At 41.3% G+C, this 13,286-nt stretch overlaps 1 protein-coding gene and 1 long non-coding RNA gene across 2 annotated transcripts in view; one reads left to right on the top strand and one right to left on the bottom strand.

The window, feature by feature from the left end:
• Positions 1–177, bottom strand: part of Prkd3 (protein kinase D3) — a 70,463-nt gene extending 70,286 nt beyond the window's left edge. The window contains exon 1 of the mRNA XM_021634344.2: positions 27–177. The gene's annotated coding sequence lies outside the window, so the exon portion shown is untranslated. The remainder of the gene's footprint in view (positions 1–26) is intronic.
• Positions 178–256: 79 nt separating this feature from the next.
• On the top strand, positions 257–12,254 carry LOC132649026 (uncharacterized). Its single transcript, XR_009587433.1, has 3 exons — positions 257–2,496; positions 2,939–3,086; positions 11,402–12,254. It is a non-coding gene; the product is annotated as an uncharacterized LOC132649026 (long non-coding RNA).
• Positions 12,255–13,286: the final 1,032 nt, after the last annotated feature.

The raw sequence follows: 13,286 nt of genomic DNA, 5'->3' as shown, positions 1-13,286 counted from the left end.
TCTCCCTCGGGAGACTGACTACTTACACAGGCGGGCTCGGCCGCTTCGGGGAAAGTCCGCGCGCGCCAGCGTCCGCGTCCCGGAGCAGGAGGCGGCGAGGCTTCACGCACCTCGCACGATCGCCGCCCGCTGCCCGCGCCCCTTCCTCCCGCCCTCCCTCCCGTCCCGTCTCCAGGCCGGAGGGCGGGGGGCCGGGGCGCGCGGGCGGGGGCGCGCGGCCCGCGCGGGGCCTGCCGGGAGCTGTAGTTCCCCGCCTCGCGCCGTGGTGGGTCTGGCTCCCGGGGTGGGTGGGGGCGCGGAGGCTCAGGGGCCCGGAGAGGTCCCGGCGGGGTGTCGAGCGCGGGCGTCGGTCCCGACTCCAGGAACGCGCGGCGCTCAAACCCCACTTTGCTGTCCGCTAGGCGGGCGATGGCGCTCCGGGGCGAGCGGGGACCGTCTGAATGAGGTGTCCAGAGTGGAGGACCGTGTCCACCTCGGTGTCGTCTCGTTCTTTTCCAGAGCTCTCCCCGCCCGCCTTCTCGGTGGCCTCCGTCACCCCGCACAGCGAGCGACCCTTCACCTACGACACGGTAAAACTGGAGACGAGACGCTGCTCGCCTTGTGTTTCCTCTCGTTCGTCTTCACACTTGCTTGCGTGTGACCCTCACTACCAAAATAGCTTTCAACAGTCTCGGAACCTCAGAGGGGAGAAGACCCTGTGTGTTAAATTATAAATACGTGATGCGAGAGAAGCATCTGCACAGTTGACAGTCAAACTACGCTGTTCACCCACGTCGACATTTTCTCACTTAAAAGTAAAATATTGTCATAGTTGGGGTCTGGATGCAGAAAGCAGTGTGTGTGGTGGAAGGCAGCTTTTACGAACAGAGGTGGAATAAACCTACTTTTGATACGGAATCCACAATATGAATGGATAGTCTTAGATTTGAAGTGAGGACGTCCCTCCCCCAGAAGTGGAGACTGAACCCACATGCTAAGATCCGAAAGGTCAGCAACTCTACTAGCTACATCTCCATCTCCTAGGTGGCGAGGCTTTTAAAATAAAGATGTATATAATCCTTCTCTACTGAGGGGACAAGGGGTGGGAGGACGTTTCCGACATTTCTCTGGCACTGAAAGCTGACAACATCTAAGTCAGTCTGATTAATCTGTTCTTAAAGCCTTACCCACACATCGTTCGTGCTCATGGAAGCAGCTCTGATTAAACTCAGTGGGTCAGAAAAAGATTTAAAATTTTATTTATTTATTCATTTTGCATCCTGACTGCAGCCTCTCTTCCTCTCCTCCTCATAGAAGGGGGAGGTCCCCCATGGGTACCAACCCTCCCTGGCACATTAAGTCACTGCAGAACTAGGCACATCCTCTCCCACTGACGCCAGACAAAGCAGCCCAGTTAGCGGAATGGGAGCCAAAGGGGGGCATCAGAATCAGATTGGGCCCCTGCTCCAGTTGTTGGAGATCCACATGAACAACAAGTTGTGCATTTGCTACGTGTGTTCAGGTGGCCTAAGACCAGCCCAAGAATGCTCTTTGGTTGGTGGTTCAGTCTCTGTGAGCCCCCATGGGCCCAGGTCAGTTGACTCTGTAGGTCTTCTTGAGAAGTCCTTGACCCCTCTGGCTCCCTCAATTGTTCCCCCAACTCTTTCATAGGACTCTCCAAGCTCTGTCTAATGTTTGGCTGTGGGTCTCTGCATCTGTTTCCATCAGCTGCTGGGTGAAGCCTCTCAGAGGAGTTATGCTAGGTTCCTGTCTGCAAACATGGCAGAGTAACATTAATAGTGTCAGGGGTTGGTTTTCTCCCATGGGATGAGTCTCAAGTAGGGCCAGCCTTTCTTTGGCCATTCCCTCAATCTTGTAGGTAGGAAAAAATTTGGGGCTGAAGGTTTTGTGGGTCGGTTGGTGTCCTTATCCCTCCACTGGAAGTCCTGCCTGGCTACATAAGGTGACTTAGGCTCCAAATCCCCTGATGCTGGAAGTCTCAGCTAGGGTGACTCCCAGAGACCTCTGGGGCTTCCCATATCCCAGATCTCTGGCAAATCTCAGAGATGCCTCCCACCTCTGATTTCCTTTCACCACCACCCTACTCCTAATTCCCACCCTGCTCCCCTCCCCATCCCCTCTTCTACTCAGCTTCCTCCATTCATCAACCTCCATATGCCTAATTTAATTTCCCTTCTGAGTGAGATTCAAGCGCCCTCCCTTGCACCCTCCTTGTAACTTAGCTTCTTTGGGTTTGTGGATTGTAGCAAAATTCTTGTAAATGGAAAAAAAAAAAAAAAAAAGAATTCCAGTTAATAGAACATACAGATGGATTGGGTAATTTTGAAATTGGATATAAAATTCTCTTGTGTGTGAACCTTAAGGCAAAGATGATTAAACATTAAAAAAATGCCATGAAAAGAAAAGGCCCAGTTAAGAAGAAGAAGCAGAAGAAGAAGAAGAAGAAGAAGAAGAAGAAGAAGAAGAAGAAGAAGAAGAAGTTGTTCAAATGAGAAGGTAATGGGGTGTGAATATGATCAAAATGTTTTTTTTTGTCTGTGTATGTTACTGTTTAAAGACACTCTGCCATTCTCTTTAAGATTAAAAGCAGATTCACTCAAGTGTACCTTCTCAAGTGTTCCCTCGCTCAACTGTGCTCATTTTTCCTTTCAACTTTCCAACAGATGCTTCAGTCCAGCTGAGAATATCTTCTCTCAGCAAGATTCCCAGGATTTCACTGGAGCAGTTAGCATCCGGTTTCATCTCACTCTTGACTTACATTTTCTGTTGTGGTCCTTTAAGAAGTAGTTACTTTTCGTAGGAGTAACTTTCTCAAAGAATTAGACTGCTGTTCTACGGAGATTTAAGTGTTTGTGTGAAGATATATACTTTACATAGATTTCATTGAGCTGCATTCTCACTGTTCTGTTTTTTAATTGCCTTTTAAATCTTTCAACAGGTCATTTGAGGCTAAGCCTGTCTTTGTACCTGAAAATTTATCTATCACGAACATAAACTACAGTTTTCCCAAACAGAAGATTGGTTTCCATGAGGAACATTCATTATCCCTAGGAGAACATAGACTCTGAATGTTCAAGACTACTCAGGTTTGTTTTTTGTTTTTTAATGAAAACAGGAGCTTGTATTCTTCCTCTTTGACTTTTGTTGTAAATCTTCCTGTTCCCACATTTAATGTCCCCTCTTGTCCTTAATGACATAATCATTTACATGTGTTATCTAATACAAGTAAAGAGGGTCAACATGGTTGTGACTTGAGAGAGCAGAGCTTACTGGTTTAAAATCTTAAATGCAGAAAAACACAATTTGCCGAGGACCCACTAGAGGAAGTAGTCATTATTTTAAAACTTCAGCTGGGTTTAATTTATAGAACATGGTTACTGGAAACTCATTTTGAGTTTGTGTCTTTTTTTCCGTGTCCTTGGAACACAGCTGAAAAATTTATAACAGCATTCAAGTGTCAACACAGAGTTAGTGAAATGATTATAAGGAAATGCTGTAGGCTCTTTATCAGTGGAGACACTATAGTTACATCGCAGTCTTACAGCGCCCCACCTGACTCCATCATAGTTGTCCTAGCTACAACCTCAGTCTAGGTTATTCCATAGACTTTCAATTAGTCTCTCTTAAACTAGCCTGAACTGTTACATTCTTCGGAACACACCCATGATGGTTACATCCGTCATCGTCTCTGATTTTGCAAGCTATAATTGTCTGTATTCTGATTGCCCTATAAACAACTCTCAGGTCACTTAGCACATTTCTTTGTGTCTTTACTGTGGACCAGATCTGCCCTGGCCTCTCCTGAACCTGTGGAAAAACATGCTTTATTTTTATTCATTCATTACTTAGCACAGGGCTTAGTAAAAACATTTTTTTAAAATTATTTTATCCATTTATTTATTTTGGTTTTTTTGAGACAGGGTTTCTCTGTGTAGCCTAGGCTGTCCTGGATTCACTATGTAGACCAGACTGGCCTTGAACTCACAGATATCTGCCTGCCTGAGTGCTGGAATTACAGGCTTGTGCTACTGCATCCAGCTGTAAATTTTTGTTTGTTTGTTTGTTTGTTTGTTTGTTTTTGAGACAGGGTCTTTCTACAAAGTCCTGGCTGTCCTGGAATTCACTATGTAGACCAAGCTGGCCCGAAGCTCAGAGATCTACTTGCCTCTGCTTGGTTTAAAATGTGTGCCAGTTCCAAGGGGTTAATAATTTTTTTATTGAATTCTCAAACTTTTTTTTCATTGTCATGATTGTATTGGTTAACCTATAGTCCTAAAATATCAAATGATAGACTCTGCAACAGTTCCCTACTGCCTTCTAACCAAGTTCAAATAGATTGAATTCAAAGGCTATTAATGATACCATCATTAATTGCACACCAACCCTAAGTAAGATACAATCAATCTTTTTTATGTCGGTTTCTCTGTTTATTCCACATAACCTCTTTCTTTTCATTTTTTAATACTTATTAGATTTATGTACTTTTAATTTAATTTTCTAAATAACATCATTGATAACAGTGTATATATTTGCAAGAGCATATAGTAGAAAGGCTGGTCATTTGACAAAGGGGAAGACTAGGAAAATCTAACAATTAAAGGAAGGGATAATCACACATGTTTCACCTAGGTGTTCGATTTTTTTTTCCTTAAAAGTCAATATTCAGGTAATAAAAATGAACCCCCCACGATTATCTTGCTGTCATGCACAGTGATTACTTTGTGGCCCTCCCTAAGAAAAAAAAGGTAATGTGTAAATGCTTACGAATTTCTTAAAAATGGAATTAGCATCATTTCCCCTTGGACTATGGAATATTGAATTTATATTAAAGCTCTGTATTGAAATAGTGTCAACTAGTTACGGCCCAAAAGCCAACTGAAAGGAACACAGGTATTACAGACTTATCACATCTGGACTGACCAAAAGAAAGAAGTCTGGGCTCTCTCGCCACACAGAACAACTCAGAATATCCTAATTAGAAGGGTTTGGGCGTGGGATTATGAATGCAGTCCCATTTAGTAACTCAGTACTCTTTGGTCTCATTAAGACTTAATTTTGCACGAAAACAAGCAGGAAATAATCACATCTATCACAGGATTCTTGTGAGACCTGACTGAAGAAAGCAGTGCACATGCTTTGGTATGTGTCACAGACCCAGGTAACACTTTGAGGGACTGTTGACTCGGCCCTATAAGTTGTCGGAGGATCAAACAGAAAGATGCACAGAAAGCATTTTTTTAATAGCCAGCTCACAGAAAATGCATGATAAGTATTTCTTATGATGCCATTATTATTCATGCTAAAGAGGGTTTTTTTTTTTTCCTTTTTTAATTTAATCTCCTCAGAGAAACAAATTGCTGAACTTGATTCTGTGGGTATCCATTTAAAAAGACAACAAAGTTTACATTCCCACCAGCAGTGGAGGAGGGTTCCCCTTTCTCCACATCCTCTCCAGCATGTGTTGTCACTTGAGTTTTTGGTCTTAGCCATTCTGATGGGTGTAATGTGAAATCTCAGGGTCGTTTTGATTTGCGTTTCCCTGATGACTAAGGACATTGAACATTTCTTTAAGTGTTTCTCTGCCATCCGATATTCCTCTATTGAGAAATCTCTGTTTAGCTCTGTACCCCATTTTTAAATTGGATTAACTGGTTTGTTACTGTTTAACTTCTTGAGTTCTTTATATATTCTGGATATTAGCCCTCTTTCAGATATAGGGTTGGAGAAGATTCTTTCCCAATCTGTAGGCAGTCTTTTTGTTCTGATGACAGTGTCCTTTGCTTTACAGAAGCTTTTCAGTTTCATGAGGTCCCATTTATTGATTGTTGACCTTAGAGCTTGTACTATTGATGTTCTGTTCAGGAAGTTGTCTCCTGTGCCAATGAGTTCAAGGCTTTTCCCCACTTTTTCTTCTAACAAGTTTAGTGTGTCTGGTTTTATGTTGAAAGGGGAACACTACTCCACTCCTGGTGGAAATGTAAACTTGTACAACCACTTTGGAAATCAATCTGGCGCTTTCTCCAACAATTAGGAATAGTGCTTCCTCGAGATCCAGCTATACCACTCCTAGGCATTTATCCAAAAGTTGCTCAAGTATACAACAAGGACATTTGCTTAGCCATGTTTGTAGCAGCTTTATTTGTAATAGCCAGAAGCTGGAAACAGCCCAGATACCCCTCAGTTGAGGAATGGATACAGACATTGTGGTACATCTATACAATGGAATATTACTCAGCAATAAAACACAAGGAAATAATGAAATTTGTAGGTGAATGGTGGGAACTGGAAAAGATCATCCTGCATGAGGTATCTCAGAAGCAGAAAGACACACAGGGTATATACTTACTCATAAGTGGATATTAGATATATAATATCCAAGTGAGTTCCATTGTAATGGAAACAGGGACTGTGTCTGACATGAACTGATTGGCCTGCTCTTTGATCACCTCCTCCTGAGGGGGGAGCAGCCTTACCAGGCCACAGAGGAAGGGGTAGAAGACCTCCCCCATCAGTGGACTTAGGGAGAGGCATGTGTGGAGAAGGAGGAGGGAGGGTGGAATTGGGAGGGGAGGAGGGAGAGAGCTATAGGGGGGATACAAAGTGAATAAACCTCAATAAATAAAAAATAAAAATAAAAAGAAATTGAAAAAAAAAGATAACAAAAAGCTAAAGAGGCACAGGAACCTGGATGTAGAGGGACCTCATTTCTGCTTCATCAAAAGAAGGTCCCACTGCTGTCCCCAAGTTACCAGAACTATGTACAGTGCATAATACTTAATAGTATACTAAACAATAACACTGAGCTCTGTGCTGCTGCTTCTGTATTTACCATACTGTTTGTTTGTTTCCTTATTTAGTAACCCACTGGTGCTGAGGATTGAACCCAAGAACTTGTGAATGCTAAGTGCAAACCACTGAGCTGTGTAATCACCAGCTGTATTGCTGGCTTTTTAGAGTGTGATACTTCTGTTTGTATTTTTAAAAAGCTTACTGTAAAATACTGGAGTGTGTTTTGCTGATGGCAACCTCACACACCTCATAGTTACAGTGCCTCTTGATCTCTCTTGTGGTTGATCGAATCTCCTGTTTGTTTTGTTCCTCATGGCCCTAGGAGCTATGTGCCATACCAAACATACCAAACATAAAATTTCATGTGGGGAACTGGAGAGATGGCTCAGCAATTGGGAGTACTGGCTCTTCCAGAGGACCAGGGTTCAATTCCAGCACCCACATGGTAGCACAAACCGTCTGTAACTCCAGGTCCAGGGGATCTGATGCCTTCGCAAAGACACACATGCAGGTAGAATACCAATGCACATACAAGGAAATCATTTAAAAATTAATAAATATATTCACAGGTACACTTTGTACTACCAACTGCATTTGTGAAGTCTATGTTTGTAGGGGATGAAATCACATGATGGTTCTTAGGAGGTTTCCTTGTCTTTAAGGGTCACACAATTGGATTTATATGTTAAAGATATGTACACATTATACATTAATACTACTGTATGCCAACTGTATGTTCTGATAAACACATGTAATAATGCAAAGATGTGTGAGTAATCATGCTGCTTATCTGTTATTCTGTGTTGCCCTCATATTTTCAGCCTCTAAAAATCTTGAACAATCACTTTTACTGCATTCTATATATAGAGCACCAGAATGACATCTACTTCCTGTCTGAGACATTGCCTTATTTTCTTTTCTTAAAAACACAGTATTTATTCGTATGTGAGACTCTGTGTGTGTGTGTGTGTGTGTGTGTGTGTGTGTGTGCATGCCTGCATGGAGAGGCCAGAGGAAGATGTTAGGTGTCCTTTTACATCATTCTCTGTTTTATTTTCTTGACACAGGATCTGTCATTGTACTTGGAGTTGTTCAGGTGGCCAGACCCTCCTTTCTCCACCCTCCTTAGCAGTGGGCTTATCGAAGCCATTCTTAACTTTTCATGTGGGTGCTGGGATTTGAAACTAGGTCCTAATTCTTGTGAAGCAAGACCTCTTAGCTGATAAGTCACCTCTATTTTCTGATTGATGTTACTTTTCTCTATTCTAAAAGCAATATTGAAAGGTGACCATTTTGCCTTAATGTAGAATAAAGATGTCCAGTCCTGGTATGACCACTCTTTTTTTGCTTATGAAATTTCCTTCCAGTTTTTGTCCTAAATTACTACTTTGTTTCCTCCTAATTTGTAATACAGATTTTTTTTGACAAAATAAACACATATATTTTGAGAGGTAATTTTCAAAAAAAATTTTCAGGACAGGGTGTCACTCTCTCTGGCTGTTCTGTAATTCACTGTGTTAACCAGGCTGGCCTGGAACTCACAAAGATCAGCTTGCCTCTACCTCTCAAGTGCTGAATAATCCATCAAATTATTTTTCTTTGTCCAAATCTCTGAGTTAAAACTCTAATGTTCTCTGTAATAGGTATCTGAGTTACTAAGTGATAACCTAAAAAAAAAAAAAAAAATCAAACCTTGTCAGGGACAGAAGGGGATTAGTCTTGCTAAAATTGTACCCGGAAATTTAAGCTTCTCTTTTAGGGGGGAGAAATTTAGGTATACTCTGGTTGATGATAAGCTCTTTTGAAATGCTTTTTCCAACATTAAAACTGAAAATGGATTAGTTCATCTAATTTATGAAATGAATCATGTGGTATAAATAAACTATACTCTTTAAAAGTTTTTATAACTACAACTTATGCTGTTTTAGGATTACAAAAACATTCAAAATACTTGACTAATGTTTATAGATATATAAATAAAACAAACCAGTATGAAGTTAGTTTAAACTTAAACCCAAGTCTAGACAAAATTAAATATAGTGTGTGTGTATATATGTATGCATTATATCAACACATATGACCTAAAAGTAGAATTTGAGTTATGGCATTCTGCTGCCACTTCCTGTTAGTATTGGTAGAAATAGCTGTATGTGGTATAACCAACATTATTTTTAAAGACTGTTGCTACTCCTGTGAATTTATATCATTTTTATTCGCTTGTTTCGTCCTGGGATTGACCAGGGTTTCATGCTGAGCATGCGTTCCACAGCCAGCTATACTCCTACCACCTAATTACTTTCTTAGTATTCTATTTTGGGGCCTTCTGGAAAGTGATCTTAGAGTATTATTTTTTTCCTGTTTCAATAGAGATTTCTAGGCTTAACTTGCATCTTAAACACAAGCTTTAAAAAAATATGTATTCCTTGAAGAAGGGCTTGGTGTGAGGGGTGGGAGTGGGGGAAGGAATGTCCCTGGGTCTTTTTCCCTCTTCCCGGTGTGGCCACCTTGAGTAAACCTCAGTTTGCCTCTTTTAAATTGTTTATTGAGGATGAGTGGTCAGATCACACAATGTGACCCTCACATTCAATAACTGACCCCTTTTCAACACAAAACACCAAAATGGTTCAATTTAACAGTAATATTTCTCTTTCCATTTATCCCCAAGATCTCATATTAATACATATCACAATATAAAACATATTAAAAACTCAAACACTTTAAAAGTTTAGTCTCTTTAAAAATCCAGGGTCTCCTTAAAATTCCAGAGTCTCTTTAAAACTTCAAAATCTCTTTAATTAAAAACTTCAAAATCTCTCAACTGTGGACTCCTGTGAATTAAAAATAAATACTTCCTCATTTCAAGAGAGAACTGCAATCTGAAAAAAGCAAAGCCAACTCCAACAGTAGAAGTTATTCAGTGCCCAAGGTCTGGGGCTCACTTACATTCTTCTGAGATCCTCAAAGGACTTCTCAGAGCACAGACAGCTTGTTTCACAGACTAGTTCTACTCCATGGCTTCTGCTGTCCTTGACCGTAGTCCCGTGGTACTGCAGTCTCCAAAAATCCTAGGGTTTCCTGGAGCAACTGGCTTGAACTTTCACCAACAGCTCTTCTGGGCTCTCTTCATGATGCCAAGCCTCATTGTCTTTCCATGACCCCTTCTCTCCATGACCCCTTCTATCCTGGAGCTTCAACTGCTACTGAGGCTATATCTTTACCAATGGCCACTCCTGGCCTCTCATCTGTTCTCCATGACCTCTTCATCCTTCAAAACTAGTACTCCCTGGGAGACTCTAAACACAAAATCAAGTTTGGCTGCCAGTATAGATACACCTATACTGTCCACCTCTGGAAGAGAGTTTCTGTGTTCTGCCCCTGAGGAAACACTCGCAAGAAGATTTTGCTTCAATGGGGCTGGTCTCTTCGTAATCACCGCTAATTTCCCAACCCTAGCTAACCAATGCTAATTGTCCTAGTAAAGCAAAGGCTTTATTTTAGTGATCCTGATAATCACAGAGAGTTCTTTAACTCCAGCTGACCAGAACCACATATTCTGAATGTAAAATAGCAAAGGCCCTGACAGAATGTTTAACAGAATGTCCAAACTTCCCTCTGAAACTTCATCAGCAAGGCCTCCAGCATCTGCATTGCTCTCAACATTGTTTTCCAAGCTCCTATTAGAACAGCTCTCTGCTCTCCCAACACTTAATGTGTTTTTCTAGCTGAAAATTCAGGGGCTCTTCTACAGTCTTCCCAGAATGACATATTTAGGTTTTCACAGCAATACCCCATTCCTTTTACTGATTTCTGACTTAGTTAAAGTTACTGTCACTGTGAGGAAACACCACAATTAAAAGCAGCTTGGGAAAGAAGGGGTTTATTTCACTCACACTTCCATATAGTTAATTATAAAGTTTCTGTTGAGGCAGAAACTCAGCAGGGCTGGAACCTCAGCTTACTGGCTTTCTCCTCATGGCTTGCTCAACCTGCTTTCTTATGGAACCCAGGACCTCCATCCCAAGAGTGGCTCCACCCACAATAGGCTGGGTCCTTTCACATTAATCGTTAAATAAGAAAATGCCTACGGACTTGCCTACAGCCTGATTTATGGAGACAATTTCTCAGATGTGCTTCCGTCCTTTCACATGACTTCAGCTTGTGTCAAGCTGACACAAAACTAGCCAGCACAATAACAAAATGATGACCATGAGGGTGCAAAGATCCATTTTTGGTGGGTGTGCCACTCACAGGGAGCAGACCATGGGTGGTGAGGAAAGATGGGACTTCACAGCAGCTGCTGGAGTCATTTTATTCCCGGGACAGTTTCCTGTCTTTCCACTTCAGCCCAGCTGCTTTCTCGCTACTTGGGAAACAGAGAGATGAGCTAGACTTTGTTTTGGATTCTTAAGAAAGTCTGACCCTTGAAATATAGCTTCTGTGAAAGGAACCTGAACTTTTTGCTCAGGATTTTTGAGGATTTTGAGATGCTAGGACACTACCTAATGGACAAGCAGAACCCACTTAAGTTTGTTTGACTAAGAGCCAGTACTTAAATTGGGATTAAATAGTGTATTGGCACTAGCTTCTTGACATCTGTTACTTACTCCCACAGTACTCACCCAAAGATGTGGGATCAAATGAGACCAATTAGGACAAACCATTCCCTGGCATCATGGGACAATGAAGAACAAGCAAGTTGATGGTTAATCAGCAATGTCTTCAGAGAATATTGTTCAGAAACATGGGGGAAGTTGTCAGAACTAAAAGTCAAGCTGGGCATGGAAGTGGTTGCCTGAATTCCACACACTCGAGAAGCTGAAACAGGAAGATAGTAAGCTTGGGACCAGTCTAGGTTTTGTAATGAGATCCTGTATCAAACCAATAAGACAGAGTTACATGCTCCTCCAAAAGTAACTAAAAGCCAAGAACCACTATGAAAAACAGTTCTTATGAGCGGGCTCCCTGGCACTAGTTAGACGTGTTCACACTGATCTCTCTTTGTGTTCTATCTACTATACTTGTATTGGACGTACACATCTTCCACATCAAGATCAAGATGATAAAACAGAAAGCAGAAACTTAAAACAGATGTGGCAGATATGAAGACCTTCTAAAGAGATGCTGAAGTCTCTCAAGGTATCAGACTATTGAAACAATGGATTCTAAAGAAATAGGAATTTCCCTAGGGAATCTCATGCTGGGAAAAGGAAAGAGTGCTAGCCAGAGGGGGAACTTGCCTCCTGGAAAGAGATTTCACATAGTTCTACTGACTTGTTAGACCGTATTCCTGATGAGACCAAAGCCCAAACAAGGATGGGCCAATGATGAACATGAACACTCACTGACCAGGACCACTTAGGTGTCCAAGTCCTTGGCCTTTTATTTAAACTTAAACCCACTTGAGGACCCTTGAAGAGAATGTGTTTGTTGGGGAGACAGGGTGAATCATTAGATCTCTTCCTGATGTGGCCATATTGAATAAATCTTTTTCTGCTTTCATACATGTATCTTGAAAATTATTCATGGAAAGATAGTTCTTCTTTGGAAAGTTAGAAGGGGATAATTAATAATCACAGTTAACATTATTCCAGCAATATAAGATTGAGATAAAGAGCATTTTTTTCCAGTAAAGACTGATTATATATTTCCTTAGAAAATTCACAAACAGTTTCAAAGCAGAAGAGAACGGAGTGCCCCAGCCCTGCCTTTAGATTAAGTTATAGTTTAGAATGCATTTTTTAAAAATGTTATTTTAACCCCTCCTCTAGCAGATATAGTAGATACTTGATCAAAAGGAGAGGAAATAATACAAAAATAAACATCCTGCTTAAAACCTGGAAACAAAATCATTTCAAAGTGTCTGGTTGTCAAAGCTTAACTTAGCATATTCAAATTGTATCTTAATGTTCTCATTTGAAGCGATAACTGCCTGTAGGATTGCTTTGTTTGTCCTCACAAAGACTCTTGTGTTGAAGATTTGCTGCCTACATGACAAAATGAGAGTTAGCGGACCTTTAAGAAATGGGACAAGTCTGAGGTGATTAAATTCCGGTGGGGAGAGTAGCCTGGGAAGGATTTGCTAGAGTCTTGGGTGACTTTTTTATTGCTTTGTTTTTGTTTTGTGTGCAATGCTGCAGATCACCCAAGGCTGTGCACATGTTGAGCCAGTAATGTAGCATGAACTAAACTAGGCCTTCAATATCATTCTTAAGGGAACCTGAAGAGTTCTTAAGAGAGAATTGTTGTAATTGGTATGCAAAGGCAAGACTGAGCTCTTGCCATGCTCTGGGTTTCTATTTTTATGTGTGATTTCTGACATGATGTCATTTGTCATGAGGTGATGTGGTCAAGATGTCTTCACTAGAGCCAACACCAAACTTTGTTTGGACTTTCAGTCTTCCAAACTGTAAGAAATTTCTTTTTCCTTACTAGTAACTCGTAAGCCTGAGGATTTTGTCACAACAGAAAATTGTCTAAGACAAGGATAGACTAAAGTA

Source organism: Meriones unguiculatus, chromosome 1 (genome assembly GCF_030254825.1).
Source record: "Meriones unguiculatus strain TT.TT164.6M chromosome 1, Bangor_MerUng_6.1, whole genome shotgun sequence".
NCBI lineage: Eukaryota > Metazoa > Chordata > Mammalia > Rodentia > Muridae > Meriones > Meriones unguiculatus.
The sequence above is the reverse complement of the archived record's forward strand: the minus strand, read 5'-3'. Positions and strand labels throughout refer to the sequence as shown.